The 25,140-nt window shown below is 39.1% G+C and overlaps 12 non-coding genes across 12 annotated transcripts; all 12 read right to left on the bottom strand.

Moving 5' to 3' along the window:
• Positions 1 to 1,479: 1,479 nt before the first annotated feature.
• TRNAE-UUC (transfer RNA glutamic acid (anticodon UUC)) lies at positions 1,480 to 1,551 on the bottom strand. The gene has a single exon. It is a non-coding gene; the product is annotated as a tRNA-Glu (tRNA).
• Positions 1,552 to 2,740: 1,189 nt separating this feature from the next.
• TRNAE-UUC (transfer RNA glutamic acid (anticodon UUC)) lies at positions 2,741 to 2,812 on the bottom strand. The gene has a single exon. It is a non-coding gene; the product is annotated as a tRNA-Glu (tRNA).
• Positions 2,813 to 5,261: 2,449 nt separating this feature from the next.
• On the bottom strand, positions 5,262 to 5,333 carry TRNAE-UUC (transfer RNA glutamic acid (anticodon UUC)). Its single transcript has one exon. It is a non-coding gene; the product is annotated as a tRNA-Glu (tRNA).
• Positions 5,334 to 6,522: 1,189 nt separating this feature from the next.
• Positions 6,523 to 6,594, bottom strand: TRNAE-UUC (transfer RNA glutamic acid (anticodon UUC)). The gene has a single exon. It is a non-coding gene; the product is annotated as a tRNA-Glu (tRNA).
• Positions 6,595 to 10,303: 3,709 nt separating this feature from the next.
• Positions 10,304 to 10,375, bottom strand: TRNAE-UUC (transfer RNA glutamic acid (anticodon UUC)). Its single transcript has one exon. It is a non-coding gene; the product is annotated as a tRNA-Glu (tRNA).
• A 1,190-nt stretch (positions 10,376 to 11,565) lies between these two features.
• TRNAE-UUC (transfer RNA glutamic acid (anticodon UUC)) lies at positions 11,566 to 11,637 on the bottom strand. Its single transcript has one exon. It is a non-coding gene; the product is annotated as a tRNA-Glu (tRNA).
• Positions 11,638 to 14,087: 2,450 nt separating this feature from the next.
• TRNAE-UUC (transfer RNA glutamic acid (anticodon UUC)) lies at positions 14,088 to 14,159 on the bottom strand. Its single transcript has one exon. It is a non-coding gene; the product is annotated as a tRNA-Glu (tRNA).
• A 3,710-nt stretch (positions 14,160 to 17,869) lies between these two features.
• On the bottom strand, positions 17,870 to 17,941 carry TRNAE-UUC (transfer RNA glutamic acid (anticodon UUC)). The gene has a single exon. It is a non-coding gene; the product is annotated as a tRNA-Glu (tRNA).
• A 1,188-nt stretch (positions 17,942 to 19,129) lies between these two features.
• On the bottom strand, positions 19,130 to 19,201 carry TRNAE-UUC (transfer RNA glutamic acid (anticodon UUC)). Its single transcript has one exon. It is a non-coding gene; the product is annotated as a tRNA-Glu (tRNA).
• Positions 19,202 to 20,390: 1,189 nt separating this feature from the next.
• TRNAE-UUC (transfer RNA glutamic acid (anticodon UUC)) lies at positions 20,391 to 20,462 on the bottom strand. The gene has a single exon. It is a non-coding gene; the product is annotated as a tRNA-Glu (tRNA).
• A 2,448-nt stretch (positions 20,463 to 22,910) lies between these two features.
• On the bottom strand, positions 22,911 to 22,982 carry TRNAE-UUC (transfer RNA glutamic acid (anticodon UUC)). Its single transcript has one exon. It is a non-coding gene; the product is annotated as a tRNA-Glu (tRNA).
• A 1,189-nt stretch (positions 22,983 to 24,171) lies between these two features.
• Positions 24,172 to 24,243, bottom strand: TRNAE-UUC (transfer RNA glutamic acid (anticodon UUC)). The gene has a single exon. It is a non-coding gene; the product is annotated as a tRNA-Glu (tRNA).
• Between the last annotated feature and the right edge of the window lie 897 nt (positions 24,244 to 25,140).

The raw sequence follows: 25,140 nt of genomic DNA, 5'->3' as shown, positions 1-25,140 counted from the left end.
TTGAATGTTGATGTGTTCTTTAGAAAAGTCCTGTTCTGTGCACATAAAATATTACGTGTAGTAAATTCTCTCATCCAGGATGTATTGGAATACGATGTTTATTTCTATAATCTGACTAGGAGCAATCTTCAATCCAGTGCGGATAGAATAGTAAACCGGAGACATTAACTTATATGGGTGAGATTAAAATGTGACTAAAGAAGAAAAGCTAAGGACATTTCCCATACCGGGAGTCGAACCCGGGCCGCCTGGGTGAAAACCAGGAATCCTAACCGCTAGACAATATGGGAAGCTCTGTCACCTTTTCTCTAGAGTGGGTAACACAAGACAACCAAAAGTTCTTGGCATTTTGAAAGGTTTCCTAAAATGATTTGTTTTCACCTCTATGTCTGAAAAAACAGGAATCCTAAATGCCAGACCAAGTGAAAAGCTTAACTTATTTTGACACGGATCGGTTGACATAAGGAGAAGGTTGCCTGAAGATTATGCAAGAAAAGGAAGCTCTTGCAAAAAGGCATTATCCTCTTTGGAGCGGGGTTAAACATTGAGCTATGTTTGGGAGCTCACAAACTCCACACTTCGCAAGATTCTTCATACATCTTCTGGAATAAATATATCACAGCACTGCATTGATAGGCTGCTTTAGGTCAAGAAAAGAAAGCCACCAAGCATGATGTTCTACCACCTGAGTGAAAAATCAAGAAGAACCTTAAGCAATACGCCAAATGCAAACCCTTGCCATGCCTGGTTAAATGGTAAATCGTTTAGCTTCTCTGGAGAATCTTTTGATTGACTGATTTTCCCATATAATGAAATGCTGGCATTTTTGGAGACCTTTTGGCACCTTTGCCGTCATGTTCCTTGTGTCCAAAAGATACTTGGGAGTAAAATCTATCACCGAAAAGAAAGGTTTTGGCAACCTTGTGTAAGCTAAAAGCACCCGTTCTAAAGTGCTCTTGGAGGAAGTAAGTTTTTGCAAAGGTGGCGTGGCCTTCTTTGATATCAGCAATATGCCTTAAAAGGGTTTAAACGAGTAAAACTATTAGAGCGTCAGTGTCTTGATGTTAATGCAAGGTGCATTGAATCTAATTTTTTGACATGTTTGCAAGACATGACTTCATTGGAAGGTCCTGGATTGGTAAAAAACTAATCTATCTGCATATAATCCTCAAGGGACGCTTTCTTGTGCTTTAGGCAGAAGCGACAATTTCCATTTCAAGCAAAAGTCATTTTTCCCCTGCCAAATAATACAAAATTTTCATTGAATGTTGATGTGTTCTTTAGAAAAGTCCTGTTCTGTGCACATAAAATATTACGTGTAGTAAATTCTCTCATCCAGGATGTATTGGAATACGATGTTTATTTCTATAATCTGACTAGGAGCAATCTTCAATCCAGTGCGGATAGAATAGTAAACCGGAGACATTAACTTATATGGGTGAGATTAAAATGTGACTAAAGAAGAAAAGCTAAGGACAATTCCCATACCGGGAGTCGAACCCGGGCCGCCTGGGTGAAAACCAGGAATCCTAACCGCTAGACCATATGGGAAGCTCTGTCACCTTTTCTCTAGAGTGGGTAACACAAGACAACCAAAAGTTCTTGGCATTTTGAAAGGTTTCCTAAAATGATTTGTTTTCACCTCTATGTCTGAAAAAACAGGAATCCTAAATGCCAGACCAAGTGAAAAGCTTAACTTATTTTGACACGGATCGGTTGACATAAGGAGAAGGTTGCCTGAAGATTATGCAAGAAAAGGAAGCTCTTGCAAAAAGGCATTATCCTCTTTGGAGCGGGGTTAAACATTGAGCTATGTTTGGGAGCTCACAAACTCCACACTTCGCAAGATTCTTCATACATCTTCTGGAATAAATATATCACAGCACTGCATTGATAGGCTGCTTTAGGTCAAGAAAAGAAAGCCACCAAGCATGATGTTCTACCACCTGAGTGAAAAATCAAGAAGAACCTTAAGCAATACGCCAAATGCAAACCCTTGCCATGCCTGGTTAAATGGTAAATCGTTTAGCTTCTCTGGAGAATCTTTTGATTGACTGATTTTCCCATATAATGAAATGCTGGCATTTTTGGAGACCTATTGGCACCTTTGCCGTCATGTTCCTTGTGTCCAAAAGATACTTGGGAGTAAAATCTATCACCGAAAAGAAAGGTTTTGGCAACCTTGTGTAAGCTAAAAGCACCCGTTCTAAAGTGCTCTTGGAGGAAGTAAGTTTTTGCAAAGGTGGCGTGGCCTTCTTTGATATCAGCAATATGCCTTAAAAGGGTTTAAACGAGTAAAACTATTAGAGCGTCAGTGTCTTGATGTTAATGCAAGGTGCATTGAATCTAATTTTTTGACATGTTTGCAAGACATGACTTCATTGGAAGGTCCTGGATTGGTAAAAAACTAATCTATCTGCATATAATCCTCAAGGGACGCTTTCTTGTGCTTTAGGCAGAAGCGACAATTTCCATTTCAAGCAAAAGTCATTTTTTCCCTGCCAAATAATAAAAAATTTTCATTGAATGTTGATGTGTTCTTTAGAAAAGTCCTGTTCTGTGCACATAAAATATTACGTGTAGTAAATTCTCTAAACCAGGATGTATTGGAATACGATGTTTATTTCTATAATCTGACTAGGAGCAATCTTCAATCCAGTGCGGATAGAATAGTAAACCGGAGACATTAACTTATATGGGTGAGATTAAAAGGTGATTAAAGAAGAAAAGCTAAGGACAATTCCCATACCGGGAGTCGAACCCGGGCCGCCTGGGTGAAAACCAGGAATCCTAACCGCTAGACCATATGGGAAGCTCTGTCACCTTTTCTCTAGAGTGGGTAACACAAGACAACCAAAAGTTCTTGGCATTTTGAAAGGTTTCCTAAAATGATTTGTTTTCACCTCTATGTCTGAAAAAACAGGAATCCTAAATGCCAGACCAAGTGAAAAGCTTAACTTATTTTGACACGGATCGGTTGACATAAGGAGAAGGTTGCCTGAAGATTATGCAAGAAAAGGAAGCTCTTGCAAAAAGGCATTATCCTCTTTGGAGCGGGGTTAAACATTGAGCTATGTTTGGGAGCTCACAAACTCCACACTTCGCAAGATTCTTCATACATCTTCTGGAATAAATATATCACAGCACTGCATTGATAGGCTGCTTTAGGTCAAGAAAAGAAAGCCACCAAGCATTATTTTCTACCACCTGAGTGAAAAATCAAGAAGAACCTTAAGCAATACGCCAAATGCAAACCCTTGCCATGCCTGGTTAAATGGTAAATCGTTTAGCTTCTCTGGAGAATCTTTTGATTGACTGATTTTCCCATATAATGAAATGCTGGCATTTTTGGAGACCTTTTGGCACCTTTGCCGTCATGTTCCTTGTGTCCAAAAGATACTTGGGAGTAAAATCTATCACCGAAAAGAAAGGTTTTGGCAACCTTGTGTAAGCTAAAAGCACCCGTTCTAAAGTGCTCTTGGAGGAAGTAAGTTTTTGCAAAGGTGGCGTGGCCTTCTTTGATATCAGCAATATGCCTTAAAAGGGTTTAAACGAGTAAAACTATTAGAGCGTCAGTGTCTTGATGTTAATGCAAGGTGCATTGAATCTAATTTTTTGACATGTTTGCAAGACATGACTTCATTGGAAGGTCCTGGATTGGTAAAAAACTAATCTATCTGCATATAATCCTCAAGGGACGCTTTCTTGTGCTTTAGGCAGAAGCGACAATTTCCATTTCAAGCAAAAGTCATTTTTTCCCTGCCAAATAATACAAAATTTTCATTGAATGTTGATGTGTTCTTTAGAAAAGTCCTGTTCTGTGCACATAAAATATTACGTGTAGTAAATTCTCTCATCCAGGATGTATTGGAATACGATGTTTATTTCTATAATCTGACTAGGAGCAATCTTCAATCCAGTGCGGATAGAATAGTAAACCGGAGACATTAACTTATATGGGTGAGATTAAAATGTGACTAAAGAAGAAAAGCTAAGGACAATTCCCATACCGGGAGTCGAACCTGGGCCGCCTGGGTGAAAACCAGGAATCCTAACCGCTAGACCATATGGGAAGCTCTGTCACCTTTTCTCTAGAGTGGGTAACACAAGACAACCAAAAGTTCTTGGCATTTTGAAAGGTTTCCTAAAATGATTTGTTTTCACCTCTATGTCTGAAAAAACAGGAATCCTAAATGCCAGACCAAGTGAAAAGCTTAACTTATTTTGACACGGATCGGTTGACATAAGGAGAAGGTTGCCTGAAGATTATGCAAGAAAAGGAAGCTCTTGCAAAAAGGCATTATCCTCTTTGGAGCGGGGTTAAACATTGAGCTATGTTTGGGAGCTCACAAACTCCACACTTCGCAAGATTCTTCATACATCTTCTGGAATAAATATATCACAGCACTGCATTGATAGGCTGTTTAGGTCAAGAAAAGAAAGCCACCAAGCATTATGTTCTACCACCTGAGTGAAAAATCAAGAAGAACCTTAAGCAATACGCCAAATGCAAACCCTTGCCATGCCTGGTTAAATGGTAAATCGTTTAGCTTCTCTGGAGAATCTTTTGATTGACTGATTTTCCCATATAATGAAATGCTGGCATTTTTGGAGACCTTTTGGCACCTTTGCCGTCATGTTCCTTGTGTCCAAAAGATACTTGGGAGTAAAATCTATCACCGAAAAGAAAGGTTTTGGCAACCTTGTGTAAGCTAAAAGCACCCGTTCTAAAGTGCTCTTGGAGGAAGTAAGTTTTTGCAAAGGTGGCGTGGCCTTCTTTGATATCAGCAATATGCCTTAAAAGGGTTTAAACGAGTAAAACTATTAGAGCGTCAGTGTCTTGATGTTAATGCAAGGTGCATTGAATCTAATTTTTTGACATGTTTGCAAGACATGACTTCATTGGAAGGTCCTGGATTGGTAAAAAACTAATCTATCTGCATATAATCCTCAAGGGACGCTTTCTTGTGCTTTAGGCAGAAGCGACAATTTCCATTTCAAGCAAAAGTCATTTTTTCCCTGCCAAATAATAAAAAATTTTCATTGAATGTTGATGTGTTCTTTAGAAAAGTCCTGTTCTGTGCACATAAAATATTACGTGTAGTAAATTCTCTAAACCAGGATGTATTGGAATACGATGTTTATTTCTATAATCTGACTAGGAGCAATCTTCAATCCAGTGCGGATAGAATAGTAAACCGGAGACATTAACTTATATGGGTGAGATTAAAATGTGACTAAAGAAGAAAAGCTAGGGAAAATTCCCATACCGGGAGTCGAACCCGGGCCGCCTGGGTGAAAACCAGGAATCCTAACCGCTAGACCATATGGGAAGCTCTGTCACCTTTTCTCTAGAGTGGGTAACACAAGACAACCAAAAGTTCTTGGCATTTTGAAAGGTTTCCTAAAATGATTTGTTTTCACCTCTATGTCTGAAAAAACAGGAATCCTAAATGCCAGACCAAGTGAAAAGCTTAACTTATTTTGACACGGATCGGTTGACATAAGGAGAAGGTTGCCTGAAGATTATGCAAGAAAAGGAAGCTCTTGCAAAAAGGCATTATCCTCTTTGGAGCGGGGTTAAACATTGAGCTATGTTTGGGAGCTCACAAACTCCACACTTCGCAAGATTCTTCATACATCTTCTGGAATAAATATATCACAGCACTGCATTGATAGGCTGCTTTAGGTCAAGAAAAGAAAGCCACCAAGCATGATGTTCTACCACCTGAGTGAAAAATCAAGAAGAACCTTAAGCAATACGCCAAATGCAAACCCTTGCCATGCCTGGTTAAATGGTAAATCGTTTAGCTTCTCTGGAGAATCTTTTGATTGACTGATTTTCCCATATAATGAAATGCTGGCATTTTTGGAGACCTTTTGGCACCTTTGCCGTCATGTTCCTTGTGTCCAAAAGATACTTGGGAGTAAAATCTATCACCGAAAAGAAAGGTTTTGGCAACCTTGTGTAAGCTAAAAGCACCCGTTCTAAAGTGCTCTTGGAGGAAGTAAGTTTTTGCAAAGGTGGCGTGGCCTTCTTTGATATCAGCAATATGCCTTAAAAGGGTTTAAACGAGTAAAACTATTAGAGCGTCAGTGTCTTGATGTTAATGCAAGGTGCATTGAATCTAATTTTTTGACATGTTTGCAAGACATGACTTCATTGGAAGGTCCTGGATTGGTAAAAAACTAATCTATCTGCATATAATCCTCAAGGGACGCTTTCTTGTGCTTTAGGCAGAAGCGACAATTTCCATTTCAAGCAAAAGTCATTTTTCCCCTGCCAAATAATACAAAATTTTCATTGAATGTTGATGTGTTCTTTAGAAAAGTCCTGTTCTGTGCACATAAAATATTACGTGTAGTAAATTCTCTCATCCAGGATGTATTGGAATACGATGTTTATTTCTATAATCTGACTAGGAGCAATCTTCAATCCAGTGCGGATAGAATAGTAAACCGGAGACATTAACTTATATGGGTGAGATTAAAATGTGACTAAAGAAGAAAAGCTAAGGACAATTCCCATACCGGGAGTCGAACCCGGGCCGCCTGGGTGAAAACCAGGAATCCTAACCGCTAGACCATATGGGAAGCTCTGTCACCTTTTCTCTAGAGTGGGTAACACAAGAGAACCAAAAGTTCTTGGCATTTTGAAAGGTTTCCTAAAATGATTTGTTTTCACCTCTATGTCTGAAAAAACAGGAATCCTAAATGCCAGACCAAGTGAAAAGCTTAACTTATTTTGACACGGATCGGTTGACATAAGGAGAAGGTTGCCTGAAGATTATGCAAGAAAAGGAAGCTCTTGCAAAAAGGCATTATCCTCTTTGGAGCGGGGTTAAACATTGAGCTATGTTTGGGAGCTCACAAACTCCACACTTCGCAAGATTCTTCATACATCTTCTGGAATAAATATATCACAGCACTGCATTGATAGGCTGTTTAGGTCAAGAAAAGAAAGCCACCAAGCATTATGTTCTACCACCTGAGTGAAAAATCAAGAAGAACCTTAAGCAATACGCCAAATGCAAACCCTTGCCATGCCTGGTTAAATGGTAAATCGTTTAGCTTCTCTGGAGAATCTTTTGATTGACTGATTTTCCCATATAATGAAATGCTGGCATTTTTGGAGACCTTTTGGCACCTTTGCCGTCATGTTCCTTGTGTCCAAAAGATACTTGGGAGTAAAATCTATCACCGAAAAGAAAGGTTTTGGCAACCTTGTGTAAGCTAAAAGCACCCGTTCTAAAGTGCTCTTGGAGGAAGTAAGTTTTTGCAAAGGTGGCGTGGCCTTCTTTGATATCAGCAATATGCCTTAAAAGGGTTTAAACGAGTAAAACTATTAGAGCGTCAGTGTCTTGATGTTAATGCAAGGTGCATTGAATCTAATTTTTTGACATGTTTGCAAGACATGACTTCATTGGAAGGTCCTGGATTGGTAAAAAACTAATCTATCTGCATATAATCCTCAAGGGACGCTTTCTTGTGCTTTAGGCAGAAGCGACAATTTCCATTTCAAGCAAAAGTCATTTTTTCCCTGCCAAATAATAAAAAATTTTCATTGAATGTTGATGTGTTCTTTAGAAAAGTCCTGTTCTGTGCACATAAAATATTACGTGTAGTAAATTCTCTCATCCAGGATGTATTGGAATACGATGTTTATTTCTATAATCTGACTAGGAGCAATCTTCAATCCAGTGCGGATAGAATAGTAAACCGGAGACATTAACTTATATGGGTGAGATTAAAATGTGACTAAAGAAGAAAAGCTAAGGACATTTCCCATACCGGGAGTCGAACCCGGGCCGCCTGGGTGAAAACCAGGAATCCTAACCGCTAGACAATAGGGGAAGCTCTGTCACCTTTTCTCTAGAGTGGGTAACACAAGACAACCAAAAGTTCTTGGCATTTTGAAAGGTTTCCTAAAATGATTTGTTTTCACCTCTATGTCTGAAAAAACAGGAATCCTAAATGCCAGACCAAGTGAAAAGCTTAACTTATTTTGACACGGATCGGTTGACATAAGGAGAAGGTTGCCTGAAGATTATGCAAGAAAAGGAAGCTCTTGCAAAAAGGCATTATCCTCTTTGGAGCGGGGTTAAACATTGAGCTATGTTTGGGAGCTCACAAACTCCACACTTCGCAAGATTCTTCATACATCTTCTGGAATAAATATATCACAGCACTGCATTGATAGGCTGTTTAGGTCAAGAAAAGAAAGCCACCAAGCATTATGTTCTACCACCTGAGTGAAAAATCAAGAAGAACCTTAAGCAATACGCCAAATGCAAACCCTTGCCATGCCTGGTTAAATGGTAAATCGTTTAGCTTCTCTGGAGAATCTTTTGATTGACTGATTTTCCCATATAATGAAATGCTGGCATTTTTGGAGACCTTTTGGCACCTTTGCCGTCATGTTCCTTGTGTCCAAAAGATACTTGGGAGTAAAATCTATCACCGAAAAGAAAGGTTTTGGCAACCTTGTGTAAGCTAAAAGCACCCGTTCTAAAGTGCTCTTGGAGGAAGTAAGTTTTTGCAAAGGTGGCGTGGCCTTCTTTGATATCAGCAATATGCCTTAAAAGGGTTTAAACGAGTAAAACTATTAGAGCGTCAGTGTCTTGATGTTAATGCAAGGTGCATTGAATCTAATTTTTTGACATGTTTGCAAGACATGACTTCATTGGAAGGTCCTGGATTGGTAAAAAACTAATCTATCTGCATATAATCCTCAAGGGACGCTTTCTTGTGCTTTAGGCAGAAGCGACAATTTCCATTTCAAGCAAAAGTCATTTTTTCCCTGCCAAATAATAAAAAATTTTCATTGAATGTTGATGTGTTCTTTAGAAAAGTCCTGTTCTGTGCACATAAAATATTACGTGTAGTAAATTCTCTCATCCAGGATGTATTGGAATACGATGTTTATTTCTATAATCTGACTAGGAGCAATCTTCAATCCAGTGCGGATAGAATAGTAAACCGGAGACATTAACTTATATGGGTGAGATTAAAATGTGACTAAAGAAGAAAAGCTAAGGACATTTCCCATACCGGGAGTCGAACCCGGGCCGCCTGGGTGAAAACCAGGAATCCTAACCGCTAGACAATATGGGAAGCTCTGTCACCTTTTCTCTAGAGTGGGTAACACAAGACAACCAAAAGTTCTTGGCATTTTGAAAGGTTTCCTAAAATGATTTGTTTTCACCTCTATGTCTGAAAAAACAGGAATCCTAAATGCCAGACCAAGTGAAAAGCTTAACTTATTTTGACACGGATCGGTTGACATAAGGAGAAGGTTGCCTGAAGATTATGCAAGAAAAGGAAGCTCTTGCAAAAAGGCATTATCCTCTTTGGAGCGGGGTTAAACATTGAGCTATGTTTGGGAGCTCACAAACTCCACACTTCGCAAGATTCTTCATACATCTTCTGGAATAAATATATCACAGCACTGCATTGATAGGCTGCTTTAGGTCAAGAAAAGAAAGCCACCAAGCATTATGTTCTACCACCTGAGTGAAAAATCAAGAAGAACCTTAAGCAATACGCCAAATGCAAACCCTTGCCATGCCTGGTTAAATGGTAAATCGTTTAGCTTCTCTGGAGAATCTTTTGATTGACTGATTTTCCCATATAATGAAATGCTGGCATTTTTGGAGACCTTTTGGCACCTTTGCCGTCATGTTCCTTGTGTCCAAAAGATACTTGGGAGTAAAATCTATCACCGAAAAGAAAGGTTTTGGCAACCTTGTGTAAGCTAAAAGCACCCGTTCTAAAGTGCTCTTGGAGGAAGTAAGTTTTTGCAAAGGTGGCGTGGCCTTCTTTGATATCAGCAATATGCCTTAAAAGGGTTTAAACGAGTAAAACTATTAGAGCGTCAGTGTCTTGATGTTAATGCAAGGTGCATTGAATCTAATTTTTTGACATGTTTGCAAGACATGACTTCATTGGAAGGTCCTGGATTGGTAAAAAACTAATCTATCTGCATATAATCCTCAAGAGACGCTTTCTTGTGCTTTAGGCAGAAGCGACAATTTCCATTTCAAGCAAAAGTCATTTTTCCCCTGCCAAATAATACAAAATTTTCATTGAATGTTGATGTGTTCTTTAGAAAAGTCCTGTTCTGTGCACATAAAATATTACGTGTAGTAAATTCTCTCATCCAGGATGTATTGGAATACGATGTTTATTTCTATAATCTGACTAGGAGCAATCTTCAATCCAGTGCGGATAGAATAGTAAACCGGAGACATTAACTTATATGGGTGAGATTAAAATGTGACTAAAGAAGAAAAGCTAAGGACAATTCCCATACCGGGAGTCGAACCCGGGCCGCCTGGGTGAAAACCAGGAATCCTAACCGCTAGACCATATGGGAAGCTCTGTCACCTTTTCTCTAGAGTGGGTAACACAAGACAACCAAAAGTTCTTGGCATTTTGAAAGGTTTCCTAAAATGATTTGTTTTCACCTCTATGTCTGAAAAAACAGGAATCCTAAATGCCAGACCAAGTGAAAAGCTTAACTTATTTTGACACGGATCGGTTGACATAAGGAGAAGGTTGCCTGAAGATTATGCAAGAAAAGGAAGCTCTTGCAAAAAGGCATTATCCTCTTTGGAGCGGGGTTAAACATTGAGCTATGTTTGGGAGCTCACAAACTCCACACTTCGCAAGATTCTTCATACATCTTCTGGAATAAATATATCACAGCACTGCATTGATAGGCTGCTTTAGGTCAAGAAAAGAAAGCCACCAAGCATGATGTTCTACCACCTGAGTGAAAAATCAAGAAGAACCTTAAGCAATACGCCAAATGCAAACCCTTGCCATGCCTGGTTAAATGGTAAATCGTTTAGCTTCTCTGGAGAATCTTTTGATTGACTGATTTTCCCATATAATGAAATGCTGGCATTTTTGGAGACCTTTTGGCACCTTTGCCGTCATGTTCCTTGTGTCCAAAAGATACTTGGGAGTAAAATCTGTCACCGAAAAGAAAGGTTTTGGCAACCTTGCGGAAGCTAAAAGTACCCGTTCTAAAGTGCTCTTGGAGGAAGTAAGTTTTTGCAAAGGTGGCGTGGCCTTCTTTGATATCAGCAATATGCCTTAAAAGGGTTTAAACGAGTAAAACTATTAGAGCATCAGTGTCTTGATGTTAATGCAAGGTGCATTGAATCTAATTTTTTGACATGTTTGCAAGACATGACTTCATTGGAAGGTCCTGGATTGGTAAAAAACTAATCTATCTGCATATAATCCTCAAGGGACGCTTTCTTGTGCTTTAGGCAGAAGCGACAATTTCCATTTCAAGCAAAAGTCATTTTTTCCCTGCCAAATAATAAAAAAATTTTTATTGAATGTTGATGTGTTCTTTAGAAAAGTCCTGTTCTGTGCACATAAAATGTTACGTGTAGTAAATTCTCTCATCCAGGATGTATTGGAATACGATGTTTATTTCTATAATCTGACTAGGAGCAATCTTCAATCCAGTGCGGATAGAATAGTAAACCGGAGACATTAACTTATATGGGTGAGATTAAAAGGTGACTAAAGAAGAAAAGCTAAGGACAATTCCCATACCGGGAGTCGAACCCGGGCCGCCTGGGTGAAAACCAGGAATCCTAACCGCTAGACCATATGGGAAGCTCTGTCACCTTTTCTCTAGAGTGGGTAACACAAGACAACCAAAAGTTCTTGGCATTTTGAAAGGTTTCCTAAAATGATTTGTTTTCACCTCTATGTCTGAAAAAACAGGAATCCTAAATGCCAGACCAAGTGAAAAGCTTAACTTATTTTGACACGGATCGGTTGACATAAGGAGAAGGTTGCCTGAAGATTATGCAAGAAAAGGAAGCTCTTGCAAAAAGGCATTATCCTCTTTGGAGCGGGGTTAAACATTGAGCTATGTTTGGGAGCTCACAAACTCCACACTTCGCAAGATTCTTCATACATCTTCTGGAATAAATATATCACAGCACTGCATTGATAGGCTGCTTTAGGTCAAGAAAAGAAAGCCACCAAGCATGATGTTCTACCACCTGAGTGAAAAATCAAGAAGAACCTTAAGCAATACGCCAAATGCAAACCCTTGCCATGCCTGGTTAAATGGTAAATCGTTTAGCTTCTCTGGAGAATCTTTTGATTGACTGATTTTCCCATATAATGAAATGCTGGCATTTTTGGAGACCTATTGGCACCTTTGCCGTCATGTTCCTTGTGTCCAAAAGATACTTGGGAGTAAAATCTATCACCGAAAAGAAAGGTTTTGGCAACCTTGTGTAAGCTAAAAGCACCCGTTCTAAAGTGCTCTTGGAGGAAGTAAGTTTTTGCAAAGGTGGCGTGGCCTTCTTTGATATCAGCAATATGCCTTAAAAGGGTTTAAACGAGTAAAACTATTAGAGCGTCAGTGTCTTGATGTTAATGCAAGGTGCATTGAATCTCATTTTTTGACATGTTTGCAAGACATGACTTCATTGGAAGGTCCTGGATTGGTAAAAAACTAATCTATCTGCATATAATCCTCAAGGGACGCTTTCTTGTGCTTTAGGCAGAAGCGACAATTTCCATTTCAAGCAAAAGTCATTTTTTCCCTGCCAAATAATAAAAAATTTTCATTGAATGTTGATGTGTTCTTTAGAAAAGTCCTGTTCTGTGCACATAAAATATTACGTGTAGTAAATTCTCTAAACCAGGATGTATTGGAATACGATGTTTATTTCTATAATCTGACTAGGAGCAATCTTCAATCCAGTGCGGATAGAATAGTAAACCGGAGACATTAACTTATATGGGTGAGATTAAAAGGTGATTAAAGAAGAAAAGCTAAGGACAATTCCCATACCGGGAGTCAAACCCGGGCCGCCTGGGTGAAAACCAGGAATCCTAACCGCTAGACCATATGGGAAGCTCTGTCACCTTTTCTCTAGAGTGGGTAACACAAGACAACCAAAAGTTCTTGGCATTTTGAAAGGTTTCCTAAAATGATTTGTTTTCACCTCTATGTCTGAAAAAACAGGAATCCTAAATGCCAGACCAAGTGAAAAGCTTAACTTATTTTGACACGGATCGGTTGACATAAGGAGAAGGTTGCCTGAAGATTATGCAAGAAAAGGAAGCTCTTGCAAAAAGGCATTATCCTCTTTGGAGCGGGGTTAAACATTGAGCTATGTTTGGGAGCTCACAAACTCCACACTTCGCAAGATTCTTCATACATCTTCTGGAATAAATATATCACAGCACTGCATTGATAGGCTGCTTTAGGTCAAGAAAAGAAAGCCACCAAGCATTATTTTCTACCACCTGAGTGAAAAATCAAGAAGAACCTTAAGCAATACGCCAAATGCAAACCCTTGCCATGCCTGGTTAAATGGTAAATCGTTTAGCTTCTCTGGAGAATCTTTTGATTGACTGATTTTCCCATATAATGAAATGCTGGCATTTTTGGAGACCTTTTGGCACCTTTGCCGTCATGTTCCTTGTGTCCAAAAGATACTTGGGAGTAAAATCTATCACCGAAAAGAAAGGTTTTGGCAACCTTGTGTAAGCTAAAAGCACCCGTTCTAAAGTGCTCTTGGAGGAAGTAAGTTTTTGCAAAGGTGGCGTGGCCTTCTTTGATATCAGCAATATGCCTTAAAAGGGTTTAAACGAGTAAAACTATTAGAGCGTCAGTGTCTTGATGTTAATGCAAGGTGCATTGAATCTAATTTTTTGACATGTTTGCAAGACATGACTTCATTGGAAGGTCCTGGATTGGTAAAAAACTAATCTATCTGCATATAATCCTCAAGGGACGCTTTCTTGTGCTTTAGGCAGAAGCGACAATTTCCATTTCAAGCAAAAGTCATTTTTCCCCTGCCAAATAATACAAAATTTTCATTGAATGTTGATGTGTTCTTTAGAAAAGTCCTGTTCTGTGCACATAAAATATTACGTGTAGTAAATTCTCTCATCCAGGATGTATTGGAATACGATGTTTATTTCTATAATCTGACTAGGAGCAATCTTCAATCCAGTGCGGATAGAATAGTAAACCGGAGACATTAACTTATATGGGTGAGATTAAAATGTGACTAAAGAAGAAAAGCTAAGGACAATTCCCATACCGGGAGTCGAACCCGGGCCGCCTGGGTGAAAACCAGGAATCCTAACCGCTAGACCATATGGGAAGCTCTGTCACCTTTTCTCTAGAGTGGGTAACACAAGACAACCAAAAGTTCTTGGCATTTTGAAAGGTTTCCTAAAATGATTTGTTTTCACCTCTATGTCTGAAAAAACAGGAATCCTAAATGCCAGACCAAGTGAAAAGCTTAACTTATTTTGACACGGATCGGTTGACATAAGGAGAAGGTTGCCTGAAGATTATGCAAGAAAAGGAAGCTCTTGCAAAAAGGCATTATCCTCTTTGGAGCGGGGTTAAACATTGAGCTATGTTTGGGAGCTCACAAACTCCACACTTCGCAAGATTCTTCATACATCTTCTGGAATAAATATATCACAGCACTGCATTGATAGGCTGTTTAGGTCAAGAAAAGAAAGCCACCAAGCATTATGTTCTACCACCTGAGTGAAAAATCAAGAAGAACCTTAAGCAATACGCCAAATGCAAACCCTTGCCATGCCTGGTTAAATGGTAAATCGTTTAGCTTCTCTGGAGAATCTTTTGATTGACTGATTTTCCCATATAATGAAATGCTGGCATTTTTGGAGACCTTTTGGCACCTTTGCCGTCATGTTCCTTGTGTCCAAAAGATACTTGGGAGTAAAATCTATCACCGAAAAGAAAGGTTTTGGCAACCTTGTGTAAGCTAAAAGCACCCGTTCTAAAGTGCTCTTGGAGGAAGTAAGTTTTTGCAAAGGTGGCGTGGCCTTCTTTGATATCAGCAATATGCCTTAAAAGGGTTTAAACGAGTAAAACTATTAGAGCGTCAGTGTCTTGATGTTAATGCAAGGTGCATTGAATCTCATTTTTTGACATGTTTGCAAGACATGACTTCATTGGAAGGTCCTGGATTGGTAAAAAACTAATCTATCTGCATATAATCCTCAAGGGACGCTTTCTTGTGCTTTAGGCAGAAGCGACAATTTCCATTTCAAGCAAAAGTCATTTTTTCCCTGCCAAATAATAAAAAATTTTCATTGAATGTTGATGTGTTCTTTAGAAAAGTCCTGTTCTGTGCACATAAAATATTACGTGTAGTAAATTCTCTAAACCAGGATGTATTGGAATACGATGTTTATTTCTATAATCTGACTAGGAGCAATCTTCAATCCAGTGCGGATAGAATAGTAAACCGGAGACATTAACTTATATGGGTGAGATTAAAAGGTGATTAAAGAAGAAAAGCTAAGGACAATTCCCATACCGGGAGTCAAACCCGGGCCGCCTGGGTGAAAACCAGGAATCCTAACCGCTAGACCATATGGGAAGCTCTGTCACCTTTTCTCTAGAGTGGGTAACACAAGACAACCAAAAGTTCTTGGCATTTTGAAAGGTTTCCTAAAATGATTTGTTTTCACCTCTATGTCTGAAAAAACAGGAATCCTAAATGCCAGACCAAGTGAAAAGCTTAACTTATTTTGACACGGATCGGTTGACATAAGGAGAAGGTTGCCTGAAGATTATGCAAGAAAAGGAAGCTCTTGCAAAAAGGCATTATCCTCTTTGGAGCGGGGTTAAACATTGAGCTATGTTTGGGAGCTCACAAACTCCACACTTCGCAAGATTCTTCATACATCTTCTGGAATAAATATATCACAGCACTGCATTGATAGGCTGCTTTAGGTCAAGAAAAGAAAGCCACCAAGCATTATTTTCTACCACCTGAGTGAAAAATCAAGAAGAACCTTAAGCAATACGCCAAATGCAAACCCTTGCCATGCCTGGTTAAATGGTAAATCGTTTAGCTTCTCTGGAGAATCTTTTGATTGACTGATTTTCCCATATAATGAAATGCTGGCATTTTTGGAGACCTTTTGGCACCTTTGCCGTCATGTTCCTTGTGTCCAAAAGATACTTGGGAGTAAAATCTATCACCGAAAAGAAAGGTTTTGGCAACCTTGTGTAAGCTAAAAGCACCCGTTCTAAAGTGCTCTTGGAGGAAGTAAGTTTTTGCAAAGGTGGCGTGGCCTTCTTTGATATCAGCAATATGCCTTAAAAGGGTTTAAACGAGTAAAACTATTAGAGCGTCAGTGTCTTGATGTTAATGCAAGGTGCATTGAATCTAATTTTTTGACATGTTTGCAAGACATGACTTCATTGGAAGGTCCTGGATTGGTAAAAAACTAATCTATCTGCATATAATCCTCAAGGGACGCTTTCTTGTGCTTTAGGCAGAAGCGACAATTTCCATTTCAAGCAAAAGTCATTTTTTCCCTGCCAAATAATAAAAAATTTTCATTGAATGTTGATGTGTTCTTTAGAAAAGTCCTGTTCTGTGCACATAAAATATTACGTGTAGTAAATTCTCTAAACCAGGATGTATTGGAATACGATGTTTATTTCTATAATCTGACTAGGAGCAATCTTCAATCCAGTGCGGATAGAATAGTAAACCGGAGACATTAACTTATATGGGTGAGATTAAAAGGTGATTAAAGAAGAAAAGCTAAGGACAATTCCCATACCGGGAGTCAAACCCGGGCCGCCTGGGTGAAAACCAGGAATCCTAACCGCTAGACCATATGGGAAGCTCTGTCACCTTTTCTCTAGAGTGGGTAACACAAGACAACCAAAAGTTCTTGGCATTTTGAAAGGTTTCCTAAAATGATTTGTTTTCACCTCTATGTCTGAAAAAACAGGAATCCTAAATGCCAGACCAAGTGAAAAGCTTAACTTATTTTGACACGGATCGGTTGACATAAGGAGAAGGTTGCCTGAAGATTATGCAAGAAAAGGAAGCTCTTGCAAAAAGGCATTATCCTCTTTGGAGCGGGGTTAAACATTGAGCTATGTTTGGGAGCTCACAAACTCCACACTTCGCAAGATTCTTCATACATCTTCTGGAATAAATATATCACAGCACTGCATTGATAGGCTGCTTTAGGTCAAGAAAAGAAAGCCACCAAGCATTATTTTCTACCACCTGAGTGAAAAATCAAGAAGAACCTTAAGCAATACGCCAAATGCAAACCCTTGCCATGCCTGGTTAAATGGTAAATCGTTTAGCTTCTCTGGAGAATCTTTTGATTGACTGATTTTCCCATATAATGAAATGCTGGCATTTTTGGAGACCTTTTGGCACCTTTGCCGTCATGTTCCTTGTGTCCAAAAGATACTTGGGAGTAAAATCTATCACCGAAAAGAAAGGTTTTGGCAACCTTGTGTAAGCTAAAAGCACCCGTTCTAAAGTGCTCTTGGAGGAAGTAAGTTTTTGCAAAGGTGGCGTGGCCTTCTTTGATATCAGCAATATGCCTTAAAAGGGTTTAAACGAGTAAAACTATTAGAGCGTCAGTGTCTTGATGTTAATGCAAGGTGCATTGAATCTAATTTTTTGACATGTTTGCAAGACATGACTTCATTGGAAGGTCCTGGATTGGTAAAAAACTAATCTATCTGCATATAATCCTCAAGGGACGCTTTCTTGTGCTTTAGGCAGAAGCGACAATTTCCATTTCAAGCAAAAGTCATTTTTTCCCTGCCAAATAATAAAAAATTTTCATTGAATGTTGATGTGTTCTTTAGAAAAGTCCTGTTCTGTGCACATAAAATATTACGTGTAGTAAATTCTCTAAACCAGGATGTATTGGAATACGATGTTTATTTCTATAATCTGACTAGGAGCAATCTTCAATCCAGTGCGGATAGAATAGTAAACCGGAGACATTAACTTATATGGGTGAGATTAAAATGTGACTAAAGAAGAAAAGCTAAGGACAATTCCCATACCGGGAGTCGAACCCGGGCCGCCTGGGTGAAAACCAGGAATCCTAACCGCTAGACCATATGGGAAGCTCTGTCACCTTTTCTCTAGAGTGGGTAACACAAGACAACCAAAAGTTCTTGGCATTTTGAAAGGTTTCCTAAAATGATTTGTTTTCACCTCTATGTCTGAAAAAACAGGAATCCTAAATGCCAGACCAAGTGAAAAGCTTAACTTATTTTGACACGGATCGGTTGACATAAGGAGAAGGTTGCCTGAAGATTATGCAAGAAAAGGAAGCTCTTGCAAAAAGGCATTATCCTCTTTGGAGCGGGGTTAAACATTGAGCTATGTTTGGGAGCTCACAAACTCCACACTTCGCAAGATTCTTCATACATCTTCTGGAATAAATATATCACAGCACTGCATTGATAGGCTGTTTAGGTCAAGAAAAGAAAGCCACCAAGCATTATGTTCTACCACCTGAGTGAAAAATCAAGAAGAACCTTAAGCAATACGCCAAATGCAAACCCTTGCCATGCCTGGTTAAATGGTAAATCGTTTAGCTTCTCTGGAGAATCTTTTGATTGACTGATTTTCCCATATAATGAAATGCTGGCATTTTTGGAGACCTTTTGGCACCTTTGCCGTCATGTTCCTTGTGTCCAAAAGATACTTGGGAGTAAAATCTATCACCGAAAAGAAAGGTTTTGGCAACCTTGTGTAAGCTAAAAGCACCCGTTCTAAAGTGCTCTTGGAGGAAGTAAGTTTTTGCAAAGGTGGCGTGGCCTTCTTTGATATCAGCAATATGCCTTAAAAGGGTTTAAACGAGTAAAACTATTAGAGCGTCAGTGTCTTGATGTTAATGCAAGGTGCATTGAATCTAATTTTTTGACATGTTTGCAAGACATGACTTCATTGGAAGGTCCTGGATTGGTAAAAAACTAATCTATCTGCATATAATCCTCAAGGGACGCTTTCTTGTGCTTTAGGCAGAAGCGACAATTTCCATTTCAAGCAAAAGTCATTTTTTCCCTGCCAAATAATAAAAAATTTTCATTGAATGTTGATGTGTTCTTTAGAAAAGTCCTGTTCTGTGCACATAAAATATTACGTGTAGTAAATTCTCTAAACCAGGATGTATTGGAATACGATGTTTATTTCTATAATCTGACTAGGAGCAATCTTCAATCCAGTGCGGATAGAATAGTAAACCGGAGACATTAACTTATATGGGTGAGATTAAAATGTGACTAAAGAAGAAAAGCTAGGGACAATTCCCATACCGGGAGTCGAACCCGGGCCGCCTGGGTGAAAACCAGGAATCCTAACCGCTAGACCATATGGGAAGCTCTGTCACCTTTTCTCTAGAGTGGGTAACACAAGACAACCAAAAGTTCTTGGCATTTTGAAAGGTTTCCTAAAATGATTTGTTTTCACCTCTATGTCTGAAAAAACAGGAATCCTAAATGCCAGACCAAGTGAAAAGCTTAACTTATTTTGACACGGATCGGTTGACATAAGGAGAAGGTTGCCTGAAGATTATGCAAGAAAAGGAAGCTCTTGCAAAAAGGCATTATCCTCTTTGGAGCGGGGTTAAACATTGAGCTATGTTTGGGAGCTCACAAACTCCACACTTCGCAAGATTCTTCATACATCTTCTGGAATAAATATATCACAGCACTGCATTGATAGGCTGCTTTAGGTCAAGAAAAGAAAGCCACCAAGCATGATGTTCTACCACCTGAGTGAAAAATCAAGAAGAACCTTAAGCAATACGCCAAATGCAAACCCTTGCCATGCCTGGTTAAATGGTAAATCGTTTAGCTTCTCTGGAGAATCTTTTGATTGACTGATTTTCCCATATAATGAAATGCTGGCCTTTTTGGAGACCTTTTGGCACCTTTGCCGTCATGTTCCTTGTGTCCAAAAGATACTTGGGAGTAAAATCTATCACCGAAAAGAAAGGTTTTGGCAACCTTGTGTAAGCTAAAAGCACCCGTTCTAAAGTGCTCTTGGAGGAAGTAAGTTTTTGCAAAGGTGGCGTGGCCTTCTTTGATATCAGCAATATGCCTTAAAAGGGTTTAAACGAGTAAAACTATTAGAGCGTCAGTGTCTTGATGTTAATGCAAGGTGCATTGAATCTAATTTTTTGACATGTTTGCAAGACATGACTTCATTGGAAGGTCCTGGATTGGTAAAAAACTAATCTATCTGCATATAATCCTCAAGGGACGCTTTCTTGTGCTTTAGGCAGAAGCGACAATTTCCATTTCAAGCAAAAGTCATTTTTCCCCTGCCAAATAATACAAAATTTTCATTGAATGTTGATGTGTTCTTTAGAAAAGTCCTGTTCTGTGCACATAAAATATTACGTGTAGTAAATTCTCTAAACCAGGATGTATTGGAATACGATGTTTATTTCTATAATCTGACTAGGAGCAATCTTCAATCCAGTGCGGATAGAATAGTAAACCGGAGACATTAACTTATATGGGTGAGATTAAAATGTGACTAAAGAAGAAAAGCTAAGGACAATTCCCATACCGGGAGTCGAACCCGGGCCGCCTGGGTGAAAACCAGGAATCCTAACCGCTAGACCATATGGGAAGCTCTGTCACCTTTTCTCTAGAGTGGGTAACACAAGACAACCAAAAGTTCTTGGCATTTTGAAAGGTTTCCTAAAATGATTTGTTTTCACCTCTATGTCTGAAAAAACAGGAATCCTAAATGCCAGACCAAGTGAAAAGCTTAACTTATTTTGACACGGATCGGTTGACATAAGGAGAAGGTTGCCTGAAGATTATGCAAGAAAAGGAAGCTCTTGCAAAAAGGCATTATCCTCTTTGGAGCGGGGTTAAACATTGAGCTATGTTTGGGAGCTCACAAACTCCACACTTCGCAAGATTCTTCATACATCTTCTGGAATAAATATATCACAGCACTGCATTGATAGGCTGTTTAGGTCAAGAAAAGAAAGCCACCAAGCATGATGTTCTACCACCTGAGTGAAAAATCAAGAAGAACCTTAAGCAATACGCCAAATGCAAACCCTTGCCATGCCTGGTTAAATGGTAAATCGTTTAGCTTCTCTGGAGAATCTTTTGATTGACTGATTTTCCCATATAATGAAATGCTGGCATTTTTGGAGACCTATTGGCACCTTTGCCGTCATGTTCCTTGTGTCCAAAAGATACTTGGGAGTAAAATCTATCACCGAAAAGAAAGGTTTTGGCAACCTTGTGTAAGCTAAAAGCACCCGTTCTAAAGTGCTCTTGGAGGAAGTAAGTTTTTGCAAAGGTGGCGTGGCCTTCTTTGATATCAGCAATATGCCTTAAAAGGGTTTAAACGAGTAAAACTATTAGAGCGTCAGTGTCTTGATGTTAATGCAAGGTGCATTGAATCTAATTTTTTGACATGTTTGCAAGACATGACTTCATTGGAAGGTCCTGGATTGGTAAAAAACTAATCTATCTGCATATAATCCTCAAGGGACGCTTTCTTGTGCTTTAGGCAGAAGCGACAATTTCCATTTCAAGCAAAAGTCATTTTTTCCCTGCCAAATAATAAAAAATTTTCATTGAATGTTGATGTGTTCTTTAGAAAAGTCCTGTTCTGTGCACATAAAATATTACGTGTAGTAAATTCTCTAAACCAGGATGTATTGGAATACGATGTTTATTTCTATAATCTGACTAGGAGCAATCTTCAATCCAGTGCGGATAGAATAGTAAACCGGAGACATTAACTTATATGGGTGAGATTAAAATGTGACTAAAGAAGAGAAGCTAGGGACAATTCCCATACCGGGAGTCGTACCCGGGCCGCCTGGGTGAAAACCAGGAATCCTAACCGCTAGACCATATGGTAAGCTCTGTCACCCTTGCTCTAGAGTGGGTAACACAAGACAACCAAAAGTTCTTGGCATTTTGAAAGGTTTCCTAAAATGATTTGTTTTCACCTCTATGTCTGAAAAAACAGGAATCCTAAATGCCAGACCAAGTGAAAAGCTTAACTTATTTTGACACGGATCGGTTGACATAAGGAGAAGGTTGCCTGAAGATTATGCAAGAAAAGGAAGCTCTTGCAAAAAGGCATTATCCTCTTTGGAGCGGGGTTAAACATTGAGCTATGTTTGGGAGCTCACAAACTCCACACTTCGCAAGATTCTTCATACATCTTCTGGAATAAATATATCACAGCACTGCATTGATAGGCTGTTTAGGTCAAGAAAAGAAAGCCACCAAGCATTATGTTCTACCACCTGAGTGAAAAATCAAGAAGAACCTTAAGCAATACGCCAAATGCAAACCCTTGCCATGCCTGGTTAAATGGTAAATCGTTTAGCTTCTCTGGAGAATCTTTTGATTGACTGATTTTCCCATATAATGAAATGCTGGCATTTTTGGAGACCTATTGGCACCTTTGCCGTCATGTTCCTTGTGTCCAAAAGATACTTGGGAGTAAAATCTATCACCGAAAAGAAAGGTTTTGGCAACCTTGTGTAAGCTAAAAGCACCCGTTCTAAAGTGCTCTTGGAGGAAGTAAGTTTTTGCAAAGGTGGCGTGGCCTTCTTTGATATCAGCAATATGCCTTAAAAGGGTTTAAACGAGTAAAACTATTAGAGCGTCAGTGTCTTGATGTTAATGCAAGGTGCATTGAATCTAATTTTTTGACATGTTTGCAAGACATGACTTCATTGGAAGGTCCTGGATTGGTAAAAAACTAATCTATCTGCATATAATCCTCAAGGGACGCTTTCTTGTGCTTTAGGCAGAAGCGACAATTTCCATTTCAAGCAAAAGTCATTTTTTCCCTGCCAAATAATAAAAAATTTTCATTGAATGTTGATGTGTTCTTTAGAAAAGTCCTGTTCTGTGCACATAAAATATTACGTGTAGTAAATTCTCTAAACCAGGATGTATTGGAATACGATGTTTATTTCTATAATCTGACTAGGAGCAATCTTCAATCCAGTGCGGATAGAATAGTAAACCGGAGACATTAACTTATATGGGTGAGATTAAAATGTGACTAAAGAAGAGAAGCTAGGGACAATTCCCATACCGGGAGTCGAACCCGGGCCGCCTGGGTGAAAACCAGGAATCCTAACCGCTAGACCATATGGGAAGCTCTGTCACCTTTTCTCTAGAGTGGGTAACACAAGACAACCAAAAGTTCTTGGCATTTTGAAAGGTTTCCTAAAATGATTTGTTTTCACCTCTATGTCTGAAAAAACAGGAATCCTAAATGCCAGACCAAGTGAAAAGCTTAACTTATTTTGCCACGGATCGGTTGACATAAGGAGAAGGTTGCCTGAAGATTATGCAAGAAAAGGAAGCTCTTGCAAAAAGGCATTATCCTCTTTGGAGCGGGGTTAAACATTGAGCTATGTTTGGGAGCTCACAAACTCCACACTTCGCAAGATTCTTCATACATCTTCTGGAATAAATATATCACAGCACTGCATTGATAGGCTGCTTTAGGTCAAGAAAAGAAAGCCACCAAGCATGATGTTCTACCACCTGAGTGAAAAATCAAGAAGAACCTTAAGCAATACGCCAAATGCAAACCCTTGCCATGCCTGGTTAAATGGTAAATCGTTTAGCTTCTCTGGAGAATCTTTTGATTGACTGATTTTCCCATATAATGAAATGCTGGCATTTTTGGAGACCTTTTGGCACCTTTGCCGTCATGTTCCTTGTGTCCAAAAGATACTTGGGAGTAAAATCTATCACCGAAAAGAAAGGTTTTGGCAACCTTGTGTAAGCTAAAAGCACCCGTTCTAAAGTGCTCTTGGAGGAAGTAAGTTTTTGCAAAGGTGGCGTGGCCTTCTTTGATATCAGCAATATGCCTTAAAAGGGTTTAAACGAGTAAAACTATTAGAGCGTCAGTGTCTTGATGTTAATGCAAGGTGCATTGAATCTAATTTTTTGACATGTTTGCAAGACATGACTTCATTGGAAGGTCCTGGATTGGTAAAAAACTAATCTATCTGCATATAATCCTCAAGGGACGCTTTCTTGTGCTTTAGGCAGAAGCGACAATTTCCATTTCAAGCAAAAGTCATTTTACCCCTGCCAAATAATACAAAATTTTCATTGAATGTTGATGTGTTCTTTAGAAAAGTCCTGTTCTGTGCACATAAAATATTACGTGTAGTAAATTCTCTAAACCAGGATGTATTGGAATACGATGTTTATTTCTATAATCTGACTAGGAGCAATCTTCAATCCAGTGCGGATAGAATAGTAAACCGGAGACATTAACTTATATGGGTGAGATTAAAATGTGACTAAAGAAGAAAAGCTAAGGACAATTCCCATACCGGGAGTCGAACCCGGGCCGCCTGGGTGAAAACCAGGAATCCTAACCGCTAGACCATATGGGAAGCTCTGTCACCTTTTCTCTAGAGTGGGTAACACAAGACAACCAAAAGTTCTTGGCATTTTGAAAGGTTTCCTAAAATGATTTGTTTTCACCTCTATGTCTGAAAAAACAGGAATCCTAAATGCCAGACCAAGTGAAAAGCTTAACTTATTTTGACACGGATCGGTTGACATAAGGAGAAGGTTGCCTGAAGATTATGCAAGAAAAGGAAGCTCTTGCAAAAAGGCATTATCCTCTTTGGAGCGGGGTTAAACATTGAGCTATGTTTGGGAGCTCACAAACTCCACACTTCGCAAGATTCTTCATACATCTTCTGGAATAAATATATCACAGCACTGCATTGATAGGCTGTTTAGGTCAAGAAAAGAAAGCCACCAAGCATGATGTTCTACCACCTGAGTGAAAAATCAAGAAGAACCTTAAGCAATACGCCAAATGCAAACCCTTGCCATGCCTGGTTAAATGGTAAATCGTTTAGCTTCTCTGGAGAATCTTTTGATTGACTGATTTTCCCATATAATGAAATGCTGGCATTTTTGGAGACCTATTGGCACCTTTGCCGTCATGTTCCTTGTGTCCAAAAGATACTTGGGAGTAAAATCTATCACCGAAAAGAAAGGTTTTGGCAACCTTGTGTAAGCTAAAAGCACCCGTTCTAAAGTGCTCTTGGCGGAAGTAAGTTTTTGCAAAGGTGGCGTGGCCTTCTTTGATATCAGCAATATGCCTTAAAAGGGTTTAAACGAGTAAAACTATTAGAGCGTCAGTGTCTTGATGTTAATGCAAGGTGCATTGAATCTAATTTTTTGACATGTTTGCAAGACATGACTTCATTGGAAGGTCCTGGATTGGTAAAAAACTAATCTATCTGCATATAATCCTCAAGGGACGCTTTCTTGTG

Source organism: Pelobates fuscus, chromosome 3 (genome assembly GCF_036172605.1).
Source record: "Pelobates fuscus isolate aPelFus1 chromosome 3, aPelFus1.pri, whole genome shotgun sequence".
Taxonomy (NCBI): domain Eukaryota; kingdom Metazoa; phylum Chordata; class Amphibia; order Anura; family Pelobatidae; genus Pelobates; species Pelobates fuscus.
The sequence above is the reverse complement of the archived record's forward strand: the minus strand, read 5'-3'. Positions and strand labels throughout refer to the sequence as shown.